Source organism: Drosophila suzukii, chromosome 3 (assembly GCF_043229965.1).
Source record: "Drosophila suzukii chromosome 3, CBGP_Dsuzu_IsoJpt1.0, whole genome shotgun sequence".
NCBI lineage: Eukaryota > Metazoa > Arthropoda > Insecta > Diptera > Drosophilidae > Drosophila > Drosophila suzukii.
This window is the reverse complement of record NC_092082.1, coordinates 60,995,195-61,008,442: the sequence shown is the minus strand read 5'-3', so window position 1 is coordinate 61,008,442 and position 13,248 is coordinate 60,995,195. Positions and strand designations below refer to the sequence as shown.

The 13,248-nt window shown below is 35.8% G+C and overlaps 1 long non-coding RNA gene across 1 annotated transcript; it reads left to right on the top strand.

The window, feature by feature from the left end:
- Positions 1-3,603: 3,603 nt before the first annotated feature.
- LOC118877751 (uncharacterized) lies at positions 3,604-11,977 on the top strand. Its single transcript, XR_011604337.1, has 4 exons — positions 3,604-4,092; positions 4,147-4,396; positions 4,454-4,523; positions 11,574-11,977. It is a non-coding gene; the product is annotated as an uncharacterized lncRNA (long non-coding RNA).
- The last annotated feature ends 1,271 nt before the right edge of the window (positions 11,978-13,248 follow it).

Sequence of the window (13,248 nt, the reverse complement as noted above, 5' to 3'; positions counted from 1 at the left end):
CGCCCGAAGAGATTTCCGTGGCACCCGTGTTCAAGTCGAGATTCGACTTACCATAACCAGACTATTTTCGGAGCTTGAAAAAATGTTCACTAAAATCATTTTGGCTTTTGTAAAAACCATCACAGAAGACGCCCCCATATAATTTGGTTTATATGTATACAATCATTAAATCATCTAGCCACTCTGAATTTCAAATCATTTTTCGTCACATAAGTTGATATCAGAACTATAGTCACTTGTTGAACCCCGATAAGGGGTGATTTTGAATGATATATCAAAAGCTAAGGAATCTCAAGGACTATATGGTTCCAAATTCCGTTACTCGTCGAGTAAAGGGTATACTAGATTATTCGGAAAGTATGGTAGAAAGAAGCCTTTCCGACCTTATAAAGTATATATGCTCTTGATCAGGATCACTAGCCGAGTCGATATAGCCAAGTCCGACTGACCGTATGAACGCTGAGATAACGGAAACTATAAAAGCAGCGCAAGTTTATTTCAGCAGGTTGCCATGCCAGCTCTAACGCCCACAAACGCCTACATTTATATACCCGTTACTCGTAGAGTAAAAGGGTATACTAGATTCGTCGGAAAGTATGTAACAGGCAGGAGGAAGCGTTTCCGACCCCATAAAGTATATATATTCTTGATCAGGATCACTAGCCGAGTCGATCTAGCCATGTCCGTCTGTCCGTCTGTCTGTCCGGATGAACGCTGAGATCTCGGAAACTATGGGAGCTAGGCTATTGAGATTTGGCGTGCAGATTCCTGAGCTTCTTACGCAGAGCAAGTTTGTTTCAGTACACAAGCCGCCCAACACTGTGGCTCCTACAGTTTTGATGCTAGAATAAAAATTTTATCTGAAATGTAATGTTCTCATCAATACCTATCGATTGACCCAAAAAAAAGATTGCCCAGCCCACCCTAACGCCCATAAACCGCCCACAAACTTCAAAAAATCGTAAATATGAACGTGGATATCTCGGAAACTATCAAAGACAGAGAATAGGGATTTCAGATTTAGATTCCGTAGCCTTATACGCAGCGCAAGTTTGCTACGCGAATTTGCCACGCCCACTCTAACGCCCATAACGCTTAAATCTGTATACCGCCGGTAGGTGGCGCATTTTAATCTCGCTTTGCTACTTGCATATCTCTATTTAGCTGAGTAACGGGTATCTGATAGTCGAGGTACTCGACTATACCGTTCTTCCTTGTTTTTTTTTTAATTTTTGTAAAACTGAATGAATACACAAATACTTCGGTTTTGAATGACTTCTCTCTAACACGATTAAGCATTTGACAAAACAGTACAAATTTATTATATAAACATGATCATCTAATATGTACAACTGTTTAAAAACAGCTCTCAAATTGGACGGTACATAAATATGAAATATGAATAACATAATTGTCAGCGAATCTCATTCAGAAGTTGAACTTCAAAGTTTATTGAATCACACACGCATATTGCAACTTCAAGATGAGTATATCAACGATATCAATGTTGATCATCTGATTTTTTTCTGAAAATGGGGATTTGATGGTAGCACGAGTCGTGCTGAATATAAACAGACGATGATGGATAGCGACCTAACTGACAGCACTATGTTTTTAACATCATATATGCCCCTTAGACTGGAAGAATCCACGGCAATCATCTACCCGACATGGCAGACCAACCCGGTTCCCATTTTAAAAAGGAGACGACTCAGCTTTGCCCTGACGAAGAGGTGAACTTCGAAAACAAAATTGATCCGCTTAATTGTAGCATGGTTGCAATACGAAATCGAACAATTAAAATCGAATATTCTTTGCAACTTACCATGGCTGATGGTAATGTTTGTAATGCATTAAGTGATATAACATCCAAAAAATGCTATATATGCATATATAGCCTACAGAAATTAATTATCTAGAAATTTGTTTATAAAAAGAGGTTCTTGAGGACCGATTTGAGTTTGACTTTTCACCACTTCATGCGCGTACTCGATTTTTTAAGTGTTTTATTCACATATCGTACAGATTGGACGAGGAAAAATGGCAAACTCGATTACAAGAGGCTAAGGAAAAGATTTTATTAAGAAAAAAATGTATCAAATATGAGTTTAGGGCCAAAATGGGTCTAATAGGAAGTGGAACTTCAAATGGTGGCAACGTTGGCAGAAAGTTCTTCAATAATTCTTATATATCTGCCGACAATATGGGAATTGAGAAAGACTATATAATCAGAGACTCAACTTTGTTGCAAGCGTTATCTTCGGGCTACAGGACACATCCAGCAAAATTTGGTGGCTATGCTTGAGAAGTACCCCTGCTTTTATCTCCCCCATCGCACTATGTGAAATTTGACCCTTTCTCTGGCCAAAATTAATAACTCAAGAACGGAACAAGATATTTGGCTTCTGTTTCTTGCATTCGGTTAAGCTAGCTAATATATATTAGAAATAGAAAAATCGAGGGTGTGGCACCGCCCATTTTTTTTGGGAGTAATGTAAACTTCTCAACATTTAAAGAGTACTACTTCAACAAGTAACAAACTATTTAGCAACAGTAACATATTACTGTTTGTTTATTTATTAACAAATAATGGGCGTGGCTCGCCTTAAGAAGGTTTTAAGAAGGAAAGTAATATAAAGCGCATTCATCTTGCAGCCCTGTAATAAAGCACAGTTAGTAAATAAATAAATAGTAATAAAAAATACATTTTTCTTACACACCTATTAGAAAAAATCCTGCTCTTCGTTTTCCAACTCAACGTTGTCTTGATGTTCTAAATCGAATACATTAAAGGGTCTTTCATCCTCGAGCGCCGTGTTGTCTTTTTGGATGAGCATTCTAATAGGTCCAAAACCTCTAATGGATGACTCATTCTTTTTTGTCGCTGAATTCGTCTATCCAAATTCACCGAAGAAATAATCGGATCAGAAGTATCTGTAGCTCGAATAACTGTTAAATACTCATATATCATATATCATCACAAATGGACTCAGTTTGGCTACAATTTTTTTTTAATTTTTACTGAAAGTGATTATTTTGCACTCAAAGTGAGAATGTTTGTTCATGCTGAATTTTTGAGTACAAACATTCTCAATATGAGTGCAAATTACATGAATATTTCTCTCTGTCCATCTTGAACCATTACCCATGTATTTGGAATTTAACGTCAACGCTGAAATTTCTTAATTTTTTAAAACTTTTCTGATGGAAATTGGCCCCTTAAAAATAAATCTTAAATGGAAATAGTTTTTGTTGTTCTTGGAATCTACTTTCCACTATATGCTTTAATTTGGGCTTAACGCGATTTTATAAAGATATTTTATTGGATTTGTTATATCAATAAAACTGTTTTTTGGTTTAATCAACTGCTCCTATCTGTTACCAAATAAATACTAAATAAAAATTAATTTAATTTATAATTTATTTTTACAGGCGGATTTTCATCAGAGAAATTGTGAACATTTTGGGAGTTTAACTTACGTCAAATTCCAAAGGCATGGACCATGGTTCAAGATGGGGACTATTTTTTAGCGATGACATCATGTATTGAGAGTGTGTTTCAGCGAAAGTATTTAAGATATGTCCAATGGGCAATATAATTTGTCAGCAAACATCAGACTTTTGTATTCTAAGCGGAAACTGTAGGTGATGTAAAAAAAGTATGTATGGGACTTTTATTCAGTAGCACTTAAATATCTTGGAAAACTAGAAATGGTTCGTGGAAATTTCAATTCAAGGCTCAATTTTGTGGTCTGTGTAATTTCAACTTCAGAACGCTTTATTTGACTTTTATCTGTACAGGAGACATAGTATTTGGCACTCTGCTAAAATAAACTTACGCTGCGCAAGAAGCTTAAGAATATACATGCCAAAAGCCAACTTTCAAGCTTTTATAGTTTCAGATATTTCAGCGTTCATACGGACAGATATTAAATAAATAGAGACGTACACTGAAATATCCAGATATCGTTAATTCGGAAACTCAATGGTCGTTGACAAGTACAAGGTTTCTGAAGCTAGCACGAGATAGAGTAAAGGAAAATTACAGCCTCAAAGTGCTAAACGAATTGAAAAAGGATTTAATTGACGACGGTAAGTTTTCCTACTCTGTTAAGGTCTATCATATTTATAAGTGTTTGCTTGCAGATCTACTTAATATTGGAACTCGTACAATTTTACATGCCACCCTAAAAGCAAAAGCTCGTAAAGTGGTTACAAAGGCGAAAAATAAGAAACTAACAATTCAAGACGCCCGACAAAGCTTTTATTTTCACCTTGCATCATCCGCCGAGATGTAGACTAGAGCTGGGAAACTATAGATGGCACTATCCACGTATCGAATGTTTAACTTTCTCGGCCACCATCGATAGTTTATAGTCGCTATCGATGGTGCTGGGTAAGCAAAATGTAAAAAATTATATATTATGTATTTTCTAATTAAAACGCATTCTAGATTAGCGTTAATTGGACGTTGGTTATGGCTCTAAGCATTGATAAATATATAGTGAATTTGAAAAGAAAAGGTAAATATATTTCTTTTTTATAAACAATGTATATTTATTAAAATTTATTTATCTAATATAATAAATTATAAACTTATCGGTTTTTATTTAAAAATTTTAAATTTGGTTGCGCTTTTTGTTCTTCTTGACGCCGTCGCTTATTAGTAGTGTGCCCGTTCATTATTATTTACAATATCTCTTAAAACTAAATCGATTAATACTAGATTGCACTAAATATACTAAATAACATTATGCACTGGAATTACACAGCTTACATTCGGCCAATCCTGACTCTAGATCGACCTCGATCTTTACATATTTACTAACTACATAGTCAACTATAAGAATTAACGGTTATCATACACGTTGGCACCCAAGGTTTAAGTCTGGCGGCTTCAAGAATGCCCTTGTAAGGAAGTTGGGTGAGCTGGCATTCTTCTATGTCGGTGACTTCATATCTATCATTCGGGAATACACGGTTGATTTTATAAGGACCACGATATTTCGGCGAGAATTTCTTACAAGATCCTGGAGTAACATCAACATTTCGGATAGCTACAAAATCGTTAACCTTATAACGGGGGGGTGCCTTATGTTTCAAAGCATATCGAAACTCATTTTGCTCTTGTGACCGTTTAATATTTTCACTAGCTTTTATCCTTTCGGATGTAACATCACGCGGGTTAGAAAGGCTAAACTTCTCCTCAAGATACTCGGATAATTCGTCTACAATAGGTTCCCGTTGGTTGCTACCAAAAAGCAAAATACTAGGAGTCTTTCCGGTACTCTTCTGAACGGAATTATTGATTGCAAATTCAACTCGGTTGACCAACTTGTACCAATCGGATTGATTTAACGGTTCAGATAATTTACCTAACATCGGGGTTAACACTCGGTTTATGCGTTCCACTTGAATGTGCTCTATATTTCGCTCACTTAGGAAACTAGAAAACTCAAATGATGCAAAACAAGTACCACGATCCGAAATAATTCGTCGTGGTCGGCTATAATACTCAAAATATTTCAAAAGACTGGAATTAACTTCTTTGGTACTGGTAGAATTAACCGGGTACAATTTCACGAACTTGGTAAAAGCATCGATAGCAACTAAAAGGTGTTTTCTTTTCGAATTGATGCACGGCAACGGACCCAAATGGTCAATGTGAACGGTATCAAACGGAATTGGGGCTTTCGGAATGCCACGCCCACTCTAACGCCCATAACGCTTAAATCTGTATACCGCCGGTAGGTGGCGTATTTTAATCTCGCTTTGCTACTTGCATATCTCTATTTAGCTGAGTAACGGGTATCTGATAGTCGAGGTACTCGACTATACCGTTCTTCCTTGTTTTTTTTTAATTTTTGTAAAACTGAATGAATACACAAATACTTCGGTTTTGAATGACTTCACTCTAACACGATAAAGCATTTGACAAAACAGTACAAATTTATTATATAAACATGATCATCTAATATGTACAACTGTTTAAAAACAGCTCTCAAATTGGACGGTACAGAAATATGAAATATGAATAACATAATTGTCAGCGAATCTCATTCAGAAGTTGAACTTCAAAGTTTATTGAATCACACACGCATATTGCAACGGAAATGATAGTCGAAGGCTTACCGCTCCAATGGATGGGAAGCTTTGCGTGGAGTCACTGGAGCATCATAGTCCTGTTCCTAACCATACGAGGGTTTATGGTCCTAGCCGTGTTTAATCAAAGACGCCACCGCGTCATAAACTTGAACCGCGTTGGCAGGGTACGCCGTTAAATGAAAGGATTACGGTCGTCATCGCAGCGATCCGCCCGTCGCCGCTTCTTCCGATGATCCTCCACCAGCTCCGAGGTCCGGATCTTGTTGCCCGTCATCTGCATCAATTCGATGTACTTACATAGAGAAATAATGATACTTAATTTTGCTGTAAAGGTAATTCCAGTTGTGTTTTTAAAGGGGTAATGTAGGGGAGACCCAGCGAAATAAGCTTTGACCGTGCAGAAAAACCAGACTCTTTGGAAGAAGGTTTGCATTCTACATTTGAAGACTAGGATTAGATAACCTCAGGAGAGTCGGATAATTATGGCTTTGTTAATTTTGATCATATTCTCTTCTCCGGTATATAGATTTTTTTAATATTTCATAATTACGAATTAAATTTGATTAAAGTCGGATTACTATATCAAATAGTTGCCATAGAAAGGATCGCAAAGTGAATGTCGAAATAATAAAAAATTCTCATATCAACGATATCAATGTTGATCATCTGACTTTTTTCTGAAAATGGGGATTTGATGGTAGCACGAGTCGTGCTGAATATAAACAGACGATGATGGATAGCGACCTAACTGACAGCACTATGTTTTTTACATCATATATGCCCCTTAGACTGGAAGAATCCACGGCAATCATCTACCCGACATGGCAGACCAACCCGGTTCCCATTTTAAAAAGGAGACGACTCAGCTTTGCCCTGACGAAGAGGTGAACTTCGAAAACAAAATTGATCCGCTTAATTGTAGCATGGTTGCAATACGAAATCGAACAATTAAAATCGAATATTCTTTGCAACTTACCATGGCTGATGGTAATGTTTGTAATGCATTAAGTGATATAACATCCAAAAAATGCTATGTATGCATTAGGGTGTCCCTTATTTTTCATGTTTGATATATTTTTACGCATACCTTCTTAAAACGTTCCTAATAACTCAATATGTTCTAGAAAAAAATACTAGCCCGTTGCATGCAAGAGAACACGTGCCGACTTGCAATTTAAGCTTGTCCGTACAAGTTGGTGCGGTTACAGCGCTGCGACTATGGACTACGCTTCATTCGTTATTTCATTCGTAAGTTTTGGTGTTATTGGTGCACTATTGTTTGTTGAGTAAAGATGTCAGTGACATTACGTAGTGATAAAGAAAATATTTTTCTTATCGGGCTACCTAGTCATCAAATCACTGGTGCAAAGTTACCATCAAATCGCCAGGTTCTCTCCGTTTTATTTTATAATATTCGGCAAGTCAAGCTAACTCTCAGTGAAAGTGCAAATCTTGTGACTAGGGAGTGTTTAATATTTTGGGAAAAAGCGAGAATTCCCACAAGGGCATTGCCCAATTGCGTGAAGAAACTTATTGATTTATACCATGCTTGGAGAGAGCTTCAAAAAAATTGTAAAAAAACTCTAGCCACTTTCAAGGACCGAGAAAAGAATTTTAAAATAAGCCTTGATAACTTATTTGATATTGCACATGCTGATGCCTTGAAAATAATAAAAATAGAGGAAGACAAACTATTTTTGAATAAACAAAGAGAACCAGGTCGACCAGGATATTTAGCTGGTGTAGACAAAAAATTGACGGAGAAAGAAGAAAGAGTTAGACAGAGACGATTAGACGATGAGGAAAGAAAATTAAGACAAATGGAATTATTGGCTGTTGCATCTACTTCTACTACACAAAACTTGGAACATTCCGAAGATTCGGACGGGGAACAGATTTTGTATTCTGAAATCAGCTTGCCAGTGGTTCTCGGCTCTAAAACAAGTTCGAAAAGAGGTAGAAAGAAACTGATAACACCTAAACTTGTCGCAGCTTTAGACCGTTGTCAGTTGAGCATTAGAGACTCCGTTTACATTCTTCATGCGGTTGTAGAAGCGCTTGGTCTGAGCAGTGATGATTTCCCAATTAATAAATCCTCGATTCAGCGAATTCGTACTCAGATGAGAAAATCTAGGGCAGAAGCAATAAAAACTGATTTTCAGAACAATGTTCCTGATGTAGTCACAGTCCATTGGGATGGAAAACTATTACCAGGGCTGAATGTGCGAGTTTCAAAAGAAGAACGCTTGCCAATTATAGTTTCATTTGACGACAAAGAACAGCTTCTTGCAGTACCAAAACTGGAGAGTTCTTCTGGTAAACATCAATCAAAAGCCGTCTCAACCGCCCTTTGTGACTGGGATCTTAATAACAAGGTACAAATAATGTGCTGCGACACCACATCTTCGAATACTGGACGTTACAATGGAGCTTGCGCTCTTTTAGAACACACTTTAGAAAGATAATTGTTATTGTTCGCTTGTCGTCATCATGTTTATGAGTTGGTCTTAAAAACTGTCTTCGAAACCAAGATAAAGCACATTACTAACAGCGCAGATATTCCGCTCTTTAAGAAGTTCAGAGACAATTGGAAAAACATCGATTCAAATAAAATTGAACTATGCCTTGATTTCGTTAAAGAATATGTTGCTGAGACAAATATTACATCTTTGATAATGTTTTATAAAGCAGAACTGGAAAAATCTTTCATAAGAGACGATTATCGTGAATTAGTTGAACTTTGCGTAGTGTTTCTGGGAGGAGATACAAACAAGAAAATAAAAATCAGGCCCCCTGGAGCTATGCATCAGGCACGGTGGATGGCAAGAGCGATTTACTCTTTAAAAATATGTTTGCTGCAATCTCAAGTCAGAATGATTGTAAAAGACAAAAGGGCCCTACAAGATGTTTGCCTATTTATCGTCACATTGTATGTAAAGCCTTGGCTTGAATGCACAGTGGCGATTAAAGCACCTAACCAAGATTTGTACTTCTTGAAGGCATTAAAAGAGTACGAAAAAGTTGACACAACAGTTTCAAAAGCTGCTTTAAGCAAGTTCAGCCACCACCTATGGTACTTGTGTGAAGAGACAGTCATTTTATCACTGTTTGATAATGAGGTTGATAACCAAACCAAAATGAAAATGATTGAAAACTTAGACAGGGACAAGAGGTCAGATGTTGGCAAACGCTATATTCCATCAAAGGAAGAAATGTCCCAAACGTTGTTTGGTAAGCTAAAATTATTTTTTGTGTCTGTTTTTTATATACTTTACGTTGTAATTCTTTTTGTTAATTAACCTGTTTTTTGTTTCAGATAAAACGCTGGATGATTTTGTATCGGAGAAGAGCAAACAATTTCTAACTCGACTGCAGATTGACGACAGTTTTCTTCAGGAAGATATATCTTCTTGGGATGATAATGCTGCTTTTCTGAAAGCTAAAAGTAGGATAAGTCGGTTGAAGGTTGTAAATGACACTGCTGAGAGGGCTGTCAAATTAATGCAAGATTTTCAAGGACTTATCACGGCGGAAGAAGAACAAAAACAATACCTGTTGCGCTGTGTCAACGAACATAGACATTTATATCCGGACTGTAAAAAAACCACACTAAATAGAAGTTACCCTGCCTGATTGTTATTATTTTATGTGTTTAAATAAATATAAATATTACAATAAATTCATTTTCCATTTTATTCACTTCATTAATTTCATTTTGATTAATTTTATAGAAGATTGGAATAATAGGACAAAAAACATTTTTTGATCAAATTTGAAGCTCGGTCGGCACGGGTTGCAATCATGCTAGAAAGATCAAATTTCATATTTGAGTAAGGTTTTACATTTATAAAAGATACAGGGGGTATGCATTACAAAATTCGAAAAAAAATTTTTTTTTGCCATATAAGGGACACCCTAGTATGCATATATAGCCTACAGAAATTAATTATCTAGAAATTTGTTTATAAAAAGAGGTTCTTGAGGACCGATTTGAGTTTGACTTTTCACCACTTCATGCGCGTACTCGATTTTTTAAGTGTTTTATTCACATATCGTACAGATTGGACGAGGAAAAATGGCAAATTCGATTACAAGAGGCTAAGGAAAAGATTTTATTAAGAAAAAAATGTATCAAATATGAGTTTAGGGCCAAAATGGGTCTAATAGGAAGTGGAACTTCAAATGGTGGCAACGTTGGCAGAAAGTTCTTCAATAATTCTTATATATCTGCCGACAATATGGGAATTGAGAAAGACTATATAATCAGAGACTCAACTTTGTTGCAAGCGTTATCTTTGGGCTACAGGATACATCCAGCAAAATTTGGTGGCTATGCTTAAGAAGTACCCCTGGTTTTATCTCCCCCATCGCACTATGTGAAATTTGACCCTTTCTCTGGCCAAAATTAATAACTCAAGAACGGAACAAGATATTTGGCTTCTGTTTCTTGCATCCGGTTAAGCTAGCTAATATATATTAGAAATAGAAAAATCGAGGGTGTGGCACCGCCCATTTTTTTTGGGAGTAATGTAAACTTCTCAACATTTAAAGAGTACTACTTCAACAAGTAACAAACTATTTAGCAACAGTAACATATTACTGTTTGTTTATTTATTAACAAATAATGGGCGTGGCTCGCCTTAAGAAGGTTTTAAGAAGGAAAGTAATATAAAGCGCATTCATCTTGCAGCCCTGTAATAAAGCACAGTTAGTAAATAAATAAATAGTAATACAAAATACATTTTTCTTACACACCTATTAGAAAAAATCCTCCTCTTCGGTTTCCAACACAACGTTGTCTTGATGCTCTAAATCGAATACATTAAAGGGTCTTTCATCCTCGAGCGCCGTGTTGTCTTTTTGGATGAGCATTCTAATAGGTCCAAAACCTCTAATGGATGACTCATTCTTTTTTGTCGCTGAATTCGTCTATCCAAATTCACCGAAGAAATAATCGGATCAGAAGTATCTGTAGCTCGAATAACTGTTAAATACTCATATATCATATATCATCACAAATGGACTCAGTTTAGCTACAATTTTTTTTTTAATTTTTACTGAAAGTGATTATTTTGCACTCAAAGTGAGAATGTTTGTTCATGCTGAATTTTTGAGTACAAACATTCTCAATATGAGTGCAAATTACATGAATATTTCTCTCTGTCCATCTTGAACCATTACCCATGTATTTGGAATTTGACGTCAACGCTGAAATTTCTTAATTTTTTAAAACTTTTCTGATGGAAATTGGCCCCTTAAAAATAAATCTTAAATGGAAATAGTTTTTGTTGTTCTTGGAATCTACTTTCCACTATATGCTTTATTTTGGGCTTAACGCGATTTTATAAAGATATTTTATTGGATTTGTTATATCAATAAAACTGTTTTTTGGTTTAATCAACTGCTCCTATCTGTTACCAAATAAATACTAAATAAAAATTAATTTAATTTATAATTTATTTTTATAGGCGGATTTTCATCAGAGAAATTGTGAACATTTTGGGAGTTTAACTTACGTCAAATTCCAAAGGCATGGACCATGGTTTAAGATGGGGACTATTTTTTAGCGATGCCATCATGTATTGAGAGTGTGTTTCAGCGAAAGTATTTAAGATATGTCCAATGGGCAATATAATTTGTCAGCAAACATCAGACTTTTGTATTCTAAGCGGAAACTGTAGGTGATGTAAAAAAAGTATGTATGGGACTTTTACTCAGTAGCACTTAAATATCTTGGAAAACTAGAAATGGTTCGTGGAAATTTCAATTCGAGGCTTAATTTTGTGGTCTGTGTAATTTCAACTTCAGAACGCTTTATTTGACTTTTATCTGTACAGGAGACATAGTATTTGGCACTCTGCTAAAATAAACTTACGCTGCGCAAGAAATTTAAGAATATACATGCCAAAAGCCAACTTTCAAGCTTTTATAGTTTCAGATATTTCAGCGTTCATACGGACAGATATTAAATAAATATAAACGTACACTGAAATATCCAGATATCGTTAATTCGGAAACTCAATGGTCGTTGACAAGTACAAGGTTTCTGAAGCTAGCACGAGATAGAGTAAAGGAAAATTACAGCCTCAAAGTGCTAAACGAATTGAAAAAGGATTTAATTGACGACGGTAAGTTTTCCTACTCTGTTAAGGTCTATCATATTTATAAGTGTTTGCTTGCAGATCTACTTAATATTGGAACTCGTACAATTTTACATGCCACCCTAAAAGCAAAAGCTGGTAAAGTGGTTACAAAGGCGAAAAATAAGAAACTAACAATTCAAGACGCCCGACAAAGCTTTTATTTTCACCTTGCATCATCCGCCGAGATGTAGACTAGAGCTGGGAAACTATAGATGGCACTATCCACGTATCGAATGTTTAACTTTCTCGGCCACCATCGATAGTTTATAGTCGCTATCGATGGTGCTGGGTAAGCAAAATGTAAAAAATTATATATTATGTATTTTCTAATTAAAACGCATTCTAGATTAGCGTTAATTGGACGTTGGTTATGGCTCTAAGCATTGATAAATATATAGTGAATTTGAAAAGAAAAGGTAAATATATTTCTTTTTTATAAACAATGTATATTTATTAAAATTTATTTATCTAATATAATAAATTATAAACTTATCGGTTTTTATTTAAAAATTTTAAATTTGGTTGCGCTTTTTGTTCTTCTTGATCGCCGTCGCTTATTAGTAGTGTGCCCGTTCATTATTATTTACAATATCTCTTAAAACTAAATCGATTAATACTAGATTGCACTAAATATACTAAATAACATTATGCACTGGAATTACACAGCTTACATTCGGCCAATCCTGACTCTAGATCGACCTCGATCTTTACATATTTACTAACTACATAGTCAACTATAAGAATTAACGGTTTTCATACACGTTTGCACCCAAGGTTTAAGTCTGGCGGCTTCAAGAATGCCCTTGTAAGGAAGTTGGGTGACCTGGCACTCTTCTATGTCGGTGACTTCATATCTATCATTCGGGAATACACGGTTGATTTTATAAGGACCACGATATTTCGGCGAGAATTTCTTACAAGATCCTGGAGTAACATCAACATTTCGGATAGCTACAAAATCGTTAACCTTATAACGGGGGGGTGCCTTATGTTTCAAAGC